The sequence below is a fragment of the Aplysia californica genome, unplaced genomic scaffold (assembly GCF_000002075.1).
Source record: "Aplysia californica isolate F4 #8 unplaced genomic scaffold, AplCal3.0 scaffold00308, whole genome shotgun sequence".
NCBI classification, from domain to species: domain Eukaryota; kingdom Metazoa; phylum Mollusca; class Gastropoda; order Aplysiida; family Aplysiidae; genus Aplysia; species Aplysia californica.
Genome location: NW_004797578.1, coordinates 874,847 through 888,258, shown reverse-complemented (window position 1 = coordinate 888,258; position 13,412 = coordinate 874,847). Strand labels below are relative to the sequence as shown.

Genomic DNA, 13,412 nt, shown 5'->3' with positions numbered 1-13,412 from the left:
AAAAATCATTCGAAGGGGCTGTGAGTAGCTAGCAAATTTTAATGTAGAATAGCAGAACTTAGGTCTGGGTTTATGCTTATCATGTATTACAAAAAAACATTCAACGGAGGTATTCGAAAATCATGAATAGCGAGCTCACGCTTCGAAGCTTCGATGACTTTTTGTTTCCTCAAAATCCACTGCACTATACTGATTAGATTATGGCTGTGGTCATAGGCCTATTCGGCATTCGGCTGTGGTTAGAGCCTATTTTAAGATTTCTTGGAAACTTCAAGATTCCAGTAATCTAGGCTAGTACTTGTATTAAAGTTTATTCATGTTTTAACAGGAGATCTAACGTCACTACGTCAGCGTCTGTCATTCATTGCAGTTTGCAGATTTTTCACTCTAGATTTTGGCTACCCACCAAAGAAGGTAAGACTGAAGGCAAAATGTTAGTGGTATAGCCCTTGAAATAAAAGTGAGTGTTGAAATAAGAGAGGGCAGTTGAGGATTCGGAACCGGAAAGTAAGGTAAAAATGGCCACAGTGCCACAGCACAGCGCCTAAATCAACCAATAGATCTAGATATCTAGATCTAGATCTAGATCTAGAGTATTAGTATTAGATCTAAATGTGTAGACAATAAACAGTGATATTGATATTGACATGATTAGCATGAATGACAATACATGTTCTGTTTGTAAGGGTGAAAAAGACGGTGTGTTTCTTGACTGGATTGGCTGCGATTGTGGGAGATGGTTTCATATTGGATGTCTGGAGGATGAAACTGAAACTGAAAGTTTGCGAGGGAAGGAGATTGACGAGATTGAGAAGATGATTTATGTTTGTGATTTTTGTAAATATGTTGATTCTAAATAAATGTTCTTGAAGTTGTACCTCAAACAACAATCTGGAATACGGTCTTTGATAGTTTATTACTCTGCTTTGTTGTTATACATAATGCCTATTGACTGGTGCTAGCTGTGAAAGGGTCAAGGGAGTGTTAAAAAGACATTAAAACAACTCTCAAAGCAGTTACTTGCATTAAAAATGGGATTTTGTCACACATCAGGGCCATATTTACAGTGTTCTCTAAAGTGTGTGCGATCACTGGAATGCGGTCTGTGCGACCTGAGGCATGGCCTATAAAACTGTGCGAGGTGTGGGAGTGGGGGTAGGCGTACGAGATCGGGCCGTGTGCAAAAAGTGAACAGCACAATCATCAACGTAACGCCCCTTCTCGTTCAGGAAAAGGTAATTCTCAACCTGGGAGTAAAAGAAAGGTCAACCAATGGAAAGAGTGAAAATATTGAAAGTTACAAAGGTGACTTCCGGTCCTTAGGCCTAAGCGTGCGAGGTTTGGCGAATCGACCCTAGATCTAGAATCTATCTATTTTTTTTCGGAGTGTCTACGTGCACGGTACCGGGCTCCAAGCCTCAGTGTCTACGTACACGGTAACCGGCAACCGGGCACGTAATCTCAGTGTCATGTACACGGTAACCGGGCATGTAGCCTCAATATCTACGTACACGGTAACCGGCTACCGGGCATGTAGTCTCAGTGTCACCAGAGACTATATTATAATATAATTAAATACTCTCTGGTATCACCTTCACGGTAACCGGGCAGTTCAGAACTCCAAGTTCAGTTTCTGTCATCCGGTGTTGCCTTCATCCCCTCCCCTCCCCCGACTGTACCTTAAAAAAGAAATCAATAATCTCCCCCCCCCCCCAATCCGGAGCCCTATACTTCACAGTGCACAGACTTTGAATGAGCTTTGGTGACCCCAACCGGTACTCACAATTATGTGATGCACACACACAGGGTCAGTGCGCTTGTACGACTTTCTTTTTTTTTCAGCAAGTGACAGCACAGGACAAATATTTATTTATTTTCATTCCGGTTACCGTGTACGTAGATACTGAGACTAGGTGCCCGGTTACTGTGTACGTAGATACAAAGACTAGATGAGACTTAGACTAGGTGCCTGGTTACTGGGTTTTTTTTACTTGGAAGGATTATATTAGTTTTTGCTTGGTGACTGAATGCAAGTTACTGCCAAGGTCAAGCAGTCTTGTTTTCTCGCTGTACCTTTTGAAGGTATTGTCAAATGAAGTATAGTCCGGGAACGTTGCCCCAACCACAACTGAAGTATCTGAATATTCAGACAGTTAAAAATCTCTAGATCTAGAAATTGAATTTGATTTTAAAAATGCTTCTTCCCAGTCCTCGCAGAAAGGCAGTATGAAAGGATGACGCCTAAATCTCGCAAATAACTCAAAAAATATCGATATCGGAAACCGTTAGGAGAAATAGCTTAGAGTTCAGCTTTATTTTCCTGAACATTCTGAGAAATAGTCATTTCGTATTTATAATAAGAGAGTTTAACTTTCACTTTCACTTCCTGGATTTTGTCTCTGTGCCAAAATTTTTGCCGGCTGATTATAATTTAGATCTAGATTTTCTAGATCTAATGTCTTTTGACTTTGAGGGATTCAAAGTCCAAAATGAAGGGGCCAGAAAAAAAAGCCTGATTCCTCGTTTGGACTTCGCCTGTTGACATCCACCCCTTGGCGCTCATATGACCTTAGGCTTATTAGATGCAGTTGCGAGTGCTGTGAAAGTGAGGTCGCCTGGTTTCAGTGGTGAAATTAGCGAGAAATGGCCGCCAACTTTTGGTAACTCTGCAATAGCTATAAGAGTTTTTGAAAACTGAAAAATTTTGTGCCTTTAATCAATATTTTTCTGTAAAGTTCACTTGGCCTTGGTGGCCTAGTGGCATCGGTGGCCTAGTGGTTAGGCTACCGGACTCGTAAACGCGAGGTTGTGTGTTTGGGGGTTTGAGCCGCGGGCCCGACGTTGTGTTGTGTCCTTGGGAAAGGCACTCTTCCTAGCATCTGCGTTTGTTGCCATTTTTTTGTTCAAAAGTTGCCACAAAAATGGCAAAAGTTGCCAATAATTTTCAAGCTTTCATAATTCATCTCTCAGTGATAACGTATATTATAGATCTATAGCAATGTGTTGATAGAGGTAACTTAATCTAAAGCAAAAGAATTTCTTGGGCTCTGTTTTAAGCATCCAGAATATCATTTGTAGCCATACAGAGTGTAAAAACATGAAAAAATAAAGGTTTCACAACGGAATGAAATCAAAACTATAATAGACAACAAAAATTAACAAGGGCGTGTGTCCACCTATCCGAAGATTGACTGTTTTTAGACCTGCATGTTTGCCGACAATCGTCTAAAATCCGACATTCGCGACCCGCGAGCTGGCCGATGCTATCGCTAGGCCCGCCTGTATCAGTCAATGTACGTAGTGCGAGGCCTGGCCACAGAATTCTACACTTATAGAACGGGAACTGTACCACGTGACCTGTGAGGAATTGAAGACCGAAAATAATGGCGTCTTGAGGGCACGATTTATCGTTTTCGGAAGTAACCCTATAGCTTTTAAAGCAAGAGCGGCTTTTACAAACGAGTGAAAAGTGGAACATTTACTGTCCAGTTTGTAATTTTGAGTTACAGAATTCACTGTGCAACCTAGAGATTGGAATTAAGGTTTTAAATTGTTGTGTTTTTGGGTGCAACAACAGAAAAAGCAGACATAGAGAGTTTATAAATATAAGATCTACAGAACTGAAAAAATTCGTAACACGGATGGGATTGTTCACAGCACTTCTAGCTTCCCACACACATTTTAGTGTCTCTGACGAAACTGAATGAAGATAATTTAGGTTGTCGTCCTTTTTCGTATTCGCATTTCTACTTAGGTTCCGACAATTATTTTTCTCAAAATGCACACAGCTCTGAAATCCTTGACCAGTGATCACTCACCATGGAACTCTTTCTGTTATGACTGTACTGTAGACACAAGTTTCTTCATTATCACATCTGAATGAGCCTATCATTCATGTATTAGAAACCACACTCCCAACACACAGAAAATGACTTTGAACATATATTCAGGAAACATATGCCAGTTCCACTCTTGTTTACTTTGTTTTGCATTATTGGCTTTTATGTGTAAACCAATATTTTGAGGCCTTTTCTGCATTTTTGTGTTTTTGGCAGCATGTACAATAGGCTTATGTATTTTATGTGCAACCGACACATTCTCCAATCTCTTGTATTTGTTAGACTCGCACGTGCTTTAAACAAAGCATGTTGTTGTACACACTACTGATGCAAACACAGAGATGAATTCTTAAAGTGAGAAATAATACATTTCCTCAATATAAGCTCAATTTATTTATCTCTTTCTAGTAAATTGGAAAAAAGGCTTAGATCTATATTGTTCTTTTTTGCTTGCTTTGGATGGCCTTAAGTTTAATGACAATATTATTGTAGTGAGCATGTTACTGTCAGCGTCCCCATTATCGTAGATCTAGATCTAGAATCTAGTACTAATCAAGACTATATCTAGATATTTTGCCTACAGAATTTATGTTCATAATTAGTGTTATTATCAAGTGTATTGTGATTGTGAAGATCTTTAGTAGATCTAGACTATTTCACTATATTTCCGCTTTGAAGAAAGTTTTAAATACTGATGTAAGGCGTCTTCCAAGCCCTACCACTAGCATCAGCGTGCATAGCAACGCGAAGCCTCGCTGTGCTGCGCAGCCAAAGGCGGCAAAGGTGCCCTCAACAGGCCGCCATGTTTTAGTTTCAATTCCTCACAGCGAATCAGCGATCGCAAAGAGGGAGTTCCGCTTCTATAAGTGTAGAATTCTGTGGGCCTGGCCGACTGCCAGCGACCCCTTTTTCTCCCGTGGGCTTCGTCGGCACTTTCGTTTTCGTGCTGACCGCCGACGCGCGCACCGCCGACTTGATCGGCACAGAAAAAGAAACGCACTACTTGAGTCTAAGCTAGAAAACAAACTGAAAGTGAGTAGCAATAAATCGCCGGTCCTGGCCTCCAGTACAGTACTTTACTCGTACTTTCTACAACCCCGAACAAAATATCGACGTGCACTGAACCCGTTAAATATACGTAATAAGAACTGTCCTGTATGATGACAAAAAGTCAATTGCTACTGTAGGCCTACCAGTGAGGCTGTCCCAAGCAGATCAAGTCTACAATCAGATGCGATACAAAGCTGGACAAAGCACACAAGTTTCCGATCATTATATCATCAAATGTACTTCATCGCACTTCTCAGAACTGAACACTGTGTTGTAACAAAGTGGGGAAGTGTGTCAAATGCTAATTATAGAACTTGGTGTCTAGCTGGGGTGAGGGTTGAAAAGGGGAGGGAAGGGAGGGGGTTTTCGGCCCAGACTGACAGCCGAGTGTCTATGGCTCCTCGTTAAAATTTTCCTTATATCTTCACTAGACAATTCCTCCTTCAGCCGGCCAGACTCCTAACGGCCAGGTACGTTATTAGTGGGGAGAAAACGATGAGTAAATGCCAAACAGTAACTATAGGTGGTTAAAAAGTCAATAAACAAAAAAGAGTAGTGCCAGCCTGACAATAAATGTTCTGATAATAGTTAGAGAAAGGCTGAATGATAAATACATGTTTTGCTGATAAAATAATACATGTGCCTGTGCTGCTCAAGACAGTCTTATTCTTAATTTTGTAAGCTACAAAGAGGCCAATCTGGCAATTAAGGGATATAAAATCTTTCTGTGGACTGACGATGGATTTGTCCATGGGACTGACATCATAATTCCTTGTGTTTGGCCTCGCACGTAGTACGAAGTTCCGCGACGTGACGGTTTGACCGGAGACGATTTAAAGTTACGAGCTGGCGCGATAACAAACGTGAAGGAATGAGGTTATGTCACGACAAAACATCAGTGAATCCCACTTGTCTATTTGAGCGCCTTCAAATCGGCAAGGTGCTTTTGAATGTTGATACATGTTTGTTTGGATTTACTTAAAACTGAATGAAAATCGTCATCAGTATAAACCTCTAGTCAACAGTTCAGTTGACAAAAATCTGACCGGCACCGCCGGTCTTGCCCAGTTAACAAACCGCTCCTGAAAATAACCTATACATGGACACCTTAAAATAATAATTATCAAAATACATGTCTAATATTGTTATGAAGTAGCTTTTTTGTTGAATAATGCAAAAATCGCGGTCGTGATTCGGCAGCGACAAACGCATGCTAGCTTTACACAAATTTTCCTCACTTCATCCAGGTGAGAATGGATGGCCAAAGACAGTGAAAGATTTTGACGGTATAATGTTAGTATGTTTAGCGCCTATAAATGACTGTTTGCACTGTATGCTTCCCAGGAAGTTGAGGTTGTTTCAGAATGCTCTCAGGTCCGCTGGGGTTTAGATTGTGAAGCGCATTAGAGCTTGCTGCTGAGCGGGGATTTGCGCTAGATATAATAGATACAAGTGCTCTATCTATTACTATTAAATGTGTTTTTATATGGACAAAGTATAAAAGAGGTTAAGCCAGAAAATAAAAATTTGATAAAAGAGTTCCAAACTTGTGGAAAAATGCCTGTTTCTCCGATTTCGTTATTTTGACTAGCGCCTGATTTCACCACACCCCCTCACTTTGATTTGTCGTTTACTTTAAAATACTTTTATTAAATGAAATTCTCCTCATAATTAATGTGTATCTGTGTACATTTTTAAAAAGTTTATTAGCACTGAAAAGCCCTCAAAATATATTATATGGAACGAAAAGTAATTCGTTCATAACAAATTACTTTTATGATAAAAATCAAAATATCAGAATGTAAGCAAAGTCTAATACGTCCTTTAGTAGGGTTAAAATTAAAAATACTTCCCAAAACAACTTTACTGTAAATTACATGGAATGAGATTTCGTTCATAACCATTATAACACACTGTTTTGTTCATGTTGTTGTTGTTGTTATCGATCCAGCAACATCTGGGCTCTCGCCCTTCTGTCCGATGCCATGTAGTGATAAGTGCAGGTTTGCTGCAGTTGCTGTAATGTTCCGTAGAGTGTGTTGTCGAAGTTAGGTCTCGGAGGGAGAAGGGTAGCTCTGATGTCATTTAGGGCTGTACAGTGGAAAAGGTGATGTTCCACTGTCTCATATGCATAGTCACACAAAGGACACATTGGGGGAAGTTCCGGTTTTATTCTGTTCAAGTGAAAGTTGAGCTGTATATATGTTCTGTTCGTAGGCGGAAGATCGTGGTCTGTTTCTTTCTCTGTAGGTGGTTGATATTGTCATTTCGTTTTGTTGTAGTCATATGTTTGAAAACTGCTCTGCCTGTCTTTCCCAAGGCCCGTCTGTTCATCCAATCTTGTTTGCTGTTGCTTTTAATGATTTGTTTTGCAGTGTGGTATGAAGTTGGAATGTTGGGTTGTTCCTGTCTAGATCCCCTTTTGGCGAGTGTGTCTGCTCTGTCATTTCCAGGTATGTTTGAGTGTCCAGGAATCCACTACATCACCAGGTTGACGCCACAGAATGTTATCAGATGATGGGAGCCAAACAGTATATGTGTCAAGTCTTCGTTTAGATGGTGATCATTTTCTATTGCTTGCAAGACTGATAATGAGTCAGTGAAGATCACTATACTCTGGGTTTTGTTTGGATGAGTGTCAAAAACTGTGCGGAGATGGTATAGTGCTGTTTCAATTGCTATCATTTCTGCGTCGTAGTTGTTGCATTTCTCTCCACAGGCTGCAGAGATCTCATTGCAACTTCCATCTGGGTATTGTATTAGTATTCCATATCCGGCTTTGTTTGTGCCTTTGAATGCTGAGCAGTCTGTATAGACGTGTATCCAGTCACCTGAATAGCTGTCGATTGTTTGGTGTGAAGAAAGCATCAACTTCACTGGGTCTGAAGATTTTGTGCTATTGTCTCTGAGAGAAGTTTTAATGATTGGTTTTTCCATAGAAATGTGGGGAGGGATGTTTTGGTTGACTCTTTTGGTTTCTCTTCTGTTTTGTGGTAGGTGGCGGCTCTCCATTAGTTCTGTGATGCGATGCATGACTGATTTTTGTTGAAGTCGTTTCTTTGGTTTCCATGTTTCTACTAATTTCCTGTTTGGGTGGTTGGGGCACATTCTTTTGGTTCTTTCATGAAGCTCCAAAACTGCTTTATCTCTGCGTATTCCCAGGAGTTCAACATTTGACAGAATTTCACATGCGGCAGTAGGTGTAGATCTCATGCCACCATTAATGAAACGAAGGGCATTATTTTGGACCTTGTCAAGGGTATTGCAAGTAGTTGCACTACACATAGTGAGTAGGCTATTGCTGTATTCCAGGGAAGATCGGACATAACCAAGGTATAGAGCTTTCAGAGTTTGTTTGTTGTCTGATCCCCATGAACTGCTCGCAAGTTTCTTTAAAAGTTGGAGTCTTCTTTTCGCCTTGTTCTTTATGCTCTCCACTTGGCTTTTCATTGTTAGACTTTGGTCAAGTTTGACTCCTAGATACGTTGGTTGTTCTTCTTTTGGGAGATTTTCATTTCCTATCTTCAGTTGGAGTTTTTCTTTGGCTGTTTTATGGCTCTTTGAAAAGATGGCGTATACTGTTTTTCGAGCAGTTTATTTTGAGCTTCCATTTCTGACAGTAATTGTGGAGCCTCTTGAGGTCTTCATTTAATTTTCCTGCTCCTACTACCGTGCTGCGATGTGTCTGCCAGAGAGCAAGATCATCAGCGTAGAGAGTCTTTTCTGATTTCAGCACGTTCGTCACATCATTAATGAAGATCAGGCAACTCAGACAGGAACCTTGGGGTAGGCCCTCCTCGAGTACTTCTCTTGACGAGTGGGCATTGTTAACCTTTGTTTCGATGTTTCGATCCGCAAGGAAAAACTTGATCCATTTATAAAGTTACCCGTGTATCCCGAGGTCCATCATTTTCATGAGTAGGCCTTTTCTCCATACTCTTTCATACACCTGTTGGAGATCTACAAAGATGGCAACAGTGTGTTTAGTCTCCTGGAAACCATCCTGGATGTTTTGACTTAGTTTGAAAAGTTGGTCTTCTGTGTTGCTGCCTTTTCTGAAGCCTGCTTGGTGTGGGTTTAAGCTGTTGGGGTTTTCCAGGTACCAGTAAAGGCGGTTGTTCACCAGACTATTTCATAAGACTATTATAATGATACATTTTAGTTTGGGCCCAAAAGATTAACTTATTGTTCCCTCATTCACATATGGTTTTCATTTATGAGACTTCTCAATATGTAGAAAGAATTCAAGGTTTATATGCTGAAAAACCCTCAGAATACATTTTAAGGTTCTTTCAAATGACAAACTAAACTTCAGTTTTGACCTAAAAATTGCTAGAGTACTGTCTGGGCAATCCGCCCACTTAACCCATTTTGGCCCTCTTGGGTCTCCTTTCTTGTGGCACCCAAGGAGTATAGAACTAATTGAGCCTCCTCTTTCTCTTCGCGGCGCCACGAGCAGTACGCCGCGGTGGGGATCAAATATGGCCGCCAACTGTGGGCTAAATCACGAACTGTGGCGTTTCTTTTTATAGAATCTTATCGGGCTGGGCCATGTTGTGGGGGTGGACGGGGTGGGGGAATGCACGCAAGGAAGAGGGGATGGGGCTGGGATTAAAGAGAAGGGGCGGGCCTTGGGAAGGGGCGAAGGAGAATGGGGAAAAATAAATAAAAGAGAGAGAGAGAGAGAAGAGAGAGACAGACAGACAGACAGACAGACAGACAGACAGACAGACAGACAGACAGACAGACAGACAGGCAGGCAGACACAGAGAGAGAGAGAGAGAGAGAGAGAGAGAGAGAGAGAGAGAGATTGAGATCAACTGACGGGCTGTCGGATAATGACAGGGAGAAAAAAATGATAAATTCTGTGTGTGATACGGACAGTTCAATTATGTTATAGTTTAAAAATCAAGAAGATGTGTAAAATAAGAACAAAACTTGTCCGAGTAATATAAAATTATCAAACATACCAAATTATAAAGATAATCTTTCAAGATGCTGAAAGATTTAATTATAAGAAATGGATAAAAATATACTTTTAAACTGAATTTAAGATATGATTCTAGGTGTGTGCCATAACTACTAACTTTATGTGTAAGGAATAGCGAACACAAAAGAGGGTCGATGCCAGCTTTATCTGATTGCTAACAGTATGTCTTGGTCTATAAATAATAATATTATTGATTACAATAATTTTGTTTCCTGTTTTTCACAAAGTGGAGCGCACAATGATTTCAATTTTTTTAAAAGAAGAGATTTCAGCACCTTTGGACTTTTAGAATGAGATCAAAACTTACTATTACAGTGGAATTCGGATTCAACGAGGTCGTCGGGCCTGACCTAAAATCTCGTTGAATCCGATTGTTCGTTATAGCAAATACGAGGTTTTGTGTAGATAATTACAGGCACTGAGCAAGTAATGTACAAGACAAGTCATAAGTAGTGCCTGAAATGCCTGCATATTATGAGCTGTGTAAAAAAAAGACAGATTCGTTCAAATACACACGCCTGTGTAATCTCGATTGTTTACCAAAAAGTTGTGTTGCTGTGTACAGCCTAGCATACAGCAACTTTAGATTCCATAGACCAGCGCACAATTCAGTACGTAAATCTACGTCAAGACTAGCTTATTATTAATTTTTGTAATATTGATCAGTTGCAAAGGGAAAAAAAGACTATGAGGCGTTTGTATGCGACGTTCAACGCTCGGACCGCTAGTGCCCCCTCCCCGACACGCACACAGTCATGCGTGTGCAGGCCACCCATCCGACCGCGACACACGCCAGAGTAGACACGTGCACGTGCCAACTTTACATGTGTTGGTATTTAAAAAGGCCGCTGATTGGTCGCATGCAATCGGCTAAGTGAATAATGGTTCACAATGCAGATGCAATAGATGGTTTCCGAGAATAGATAAAGTTTGTTCCGGGAGAAAAATTAACGAAGCCACGTCTGCAGATACTGTTCACCCTGGAAGCGACCTCGTTTAATCTGAGCTCGCTGATTTAAGTGCTCGTTGAATCCGGGTTACTTTTATTGATTTTAAAGAAGAAAAAAACGGGGAATCTATCTCATCTCGTTGAATCCGATTTCTCGTTGAATCCGAGCTCGTTAAATCCGAGTTCCACTGTACTGATCCAGGAACAATACAGTCTTTGTTAGCTTGTGTCGTTACGTTCCTCCGTCCTTATTTATGAAGCGATCACTCCGCAGCCGTTCTTGGTGATGGGCTATCATCATGTTGACATATATTCTAAATGCCTCCCTGATAATTTGATGGACATGGTTATCCTCTGTCTCCACATCATGAATGTCCTGGCCATGGTCCCAAATCGACTGAAATACCTTTGTGCCCACTGTTTCTAGGACATGTCTTGTAATCCTTGGCATCGAGGTTTTGATCGCATGCATGATCGTGGATGACCTTTGAAGGTTGTTTTTTTTGTTCAGTAAAGTATGATATTATGGAGAGCAGCGTTTTCAGACTACAATAGCATATAATTTGCACACACGAAGGAAAGCAATATCTTTTAAAATTAAAATGTATAATATGTATATATATACATACACACTCAGATAATTATATATATATATATATATATATATATATAAATAAGAATACTTTTTTAAAAATCAAGTATCTCGGTCTTTCTGCTCGGGTGTTGTATCCATTTCAGCCTGGGTTGACCTTGGCAGGTAGCGCCTGAATGTTAATGTTCTAAATTGTGTTGCAGGGGGCATAAAAACACTTTCATTCAAATTTTTTTGAAAGGTAAACAACTTACCTGTGAAAACTTTGGTCCACTGCAGCATCATATCGGTTCTTACACTTAAATACAACACAGGTGCAAGGCATTTTTACTAATTGACTTGCCCAATCTCAAAGACCTCGGAATAAAGTCTTCTTTCTTATCTAGATTTCAGTGCGTGAGTCGGGCATTCGTGCAGCGCAGGTAGACCACAGTTCCGCCGCGAGAGAGGGCTCCTATCAGGCGTGCGGTGCCGCCCACAGAGCATCATCCATTACTTTTAATCTCCTTGGTGGCAGCTAGTGGTGTAATTGATCGATCAAATTTTTCGATTAACCGAGCAAGATTCTTGGTCGAGTAAATCGACCAAAATGGTTTCTTGACCGAGCAAGACATCAATCAAACGCCAAAATTAATTGTCGCTATCAAACGCGAAACCCATATTTTGTCATTGCATTGTTTTGAAACCCAGCAAACTTCAAACTTTTATCAAAATGAAATAAGCATTTACGAGTTCATAAAATGTATGTTTATCATCATAGTAGAATCCGTTATAATTATCCAGTATAAAAGCCTGTATCATTTTCAGTTTTTGACGGTCGTGTTTTTGTGTTCGCCATTTAGGCTTTCCGGAGGATGGTGCTCCTGGGTAACTCTCAAACAGGCAATTATGAAACTTACTCGAACAAACATCAATCAAACATCAAAACTGATTGTCACTATCAGACAAACGCGAAACGTAATATATTTATCTTTGCCTCATTTTTAAAAATGAATGAAATAACAGTTATAATTCTGTAAGATGTATGTTGAATATAATAGTAGAACTGGGAGCTCATTATTCAGTAGAAAAGCTAGTGTCCTTTTCAATTGTTGACTGCCGCGGTTTTGTGTTCGTTATTTAGGCTTTTGGGATAATGGTGCTCCTGGGTAAACCTCAAACTGGCAACTGACAATGATGAAACTTGTTCGAACAAACAGCAATCAAACGCTAAAATTACTCCTTGCTGACAAAAAAACGCCAAACATATATTTTAAAGTCATAGCATTAGTCAAAATAGAATAAAGTCGTATCTTAATTATGAAATAGCTGCTCAAGAGTATATTTACTATCAGATACACAATTGGGAATCTTGTTGAGTGTCAAACCTAGCAGCCACTCTTTATTTTTAGACTGTCGCGGTTTTTTAACTGCATTGAAATGGCCGTGCTCCTGACTGGAAAACCAACAAATTGGCAAATGTCTCGCGCCACCAGCACGAAAGCGAGACAAGCGTGTCAACGTATCAATTAGTGATGGGCCGATACCACAATTTAGGTATCGATGTCGATACTTAGTACTTTTTCAAGGTATCAATACCGATACCTCGATACCTAATGCTATTAGTAACATGTATACGCCGGGGGTAATAGGTAAAGACAAAAATACAACTATACTTTTCAAAGTATTTAGGTAATCGTGTCTAGACAAGTTGTGACTGTTTAGCAGAGACTCAAACAAAAATTATTTGTTAAAGAGAGAGAGAGAGAAATAAATACCCAAATATGAGAATTAAAACAAAAACTAAGTGAAGTATGGGAGGAAAGTCAACTTTGCAGAAAATGTTAGTATTGGAAAATAAAAACACAAGAGTTCTAAAAAGGCAATTCAATTTACCAGATTTTTAGCAACTTTAAATAAACCAATGAGGATAAATAAGGGTTGCCAGTGAGGATTTTGCAAAACGAAGTGTATACAGACCTGGTAACCGGGAACAAAGTCACGAAGTATACA

At 40.1% G+C, this 13,412-nt stretch overlaps 1 protein-coding gene across 1 annotated transcript in view; it reads left to right on the top strand.

Annotated features, from left to right (window-relative positions):
• Positions 1–42: 42 nt before the first annotated feature.
• The window catches only part of LOC101861744, a gene marked incomplete in the record, with an annotated part of 51,232 nt that continues 37,862 nt past the window's right edge, over positions 43–13,412 (top strand). Inside the window, 1 exon segment of the mRNA XM_013084668.2 lies at positions 43–414.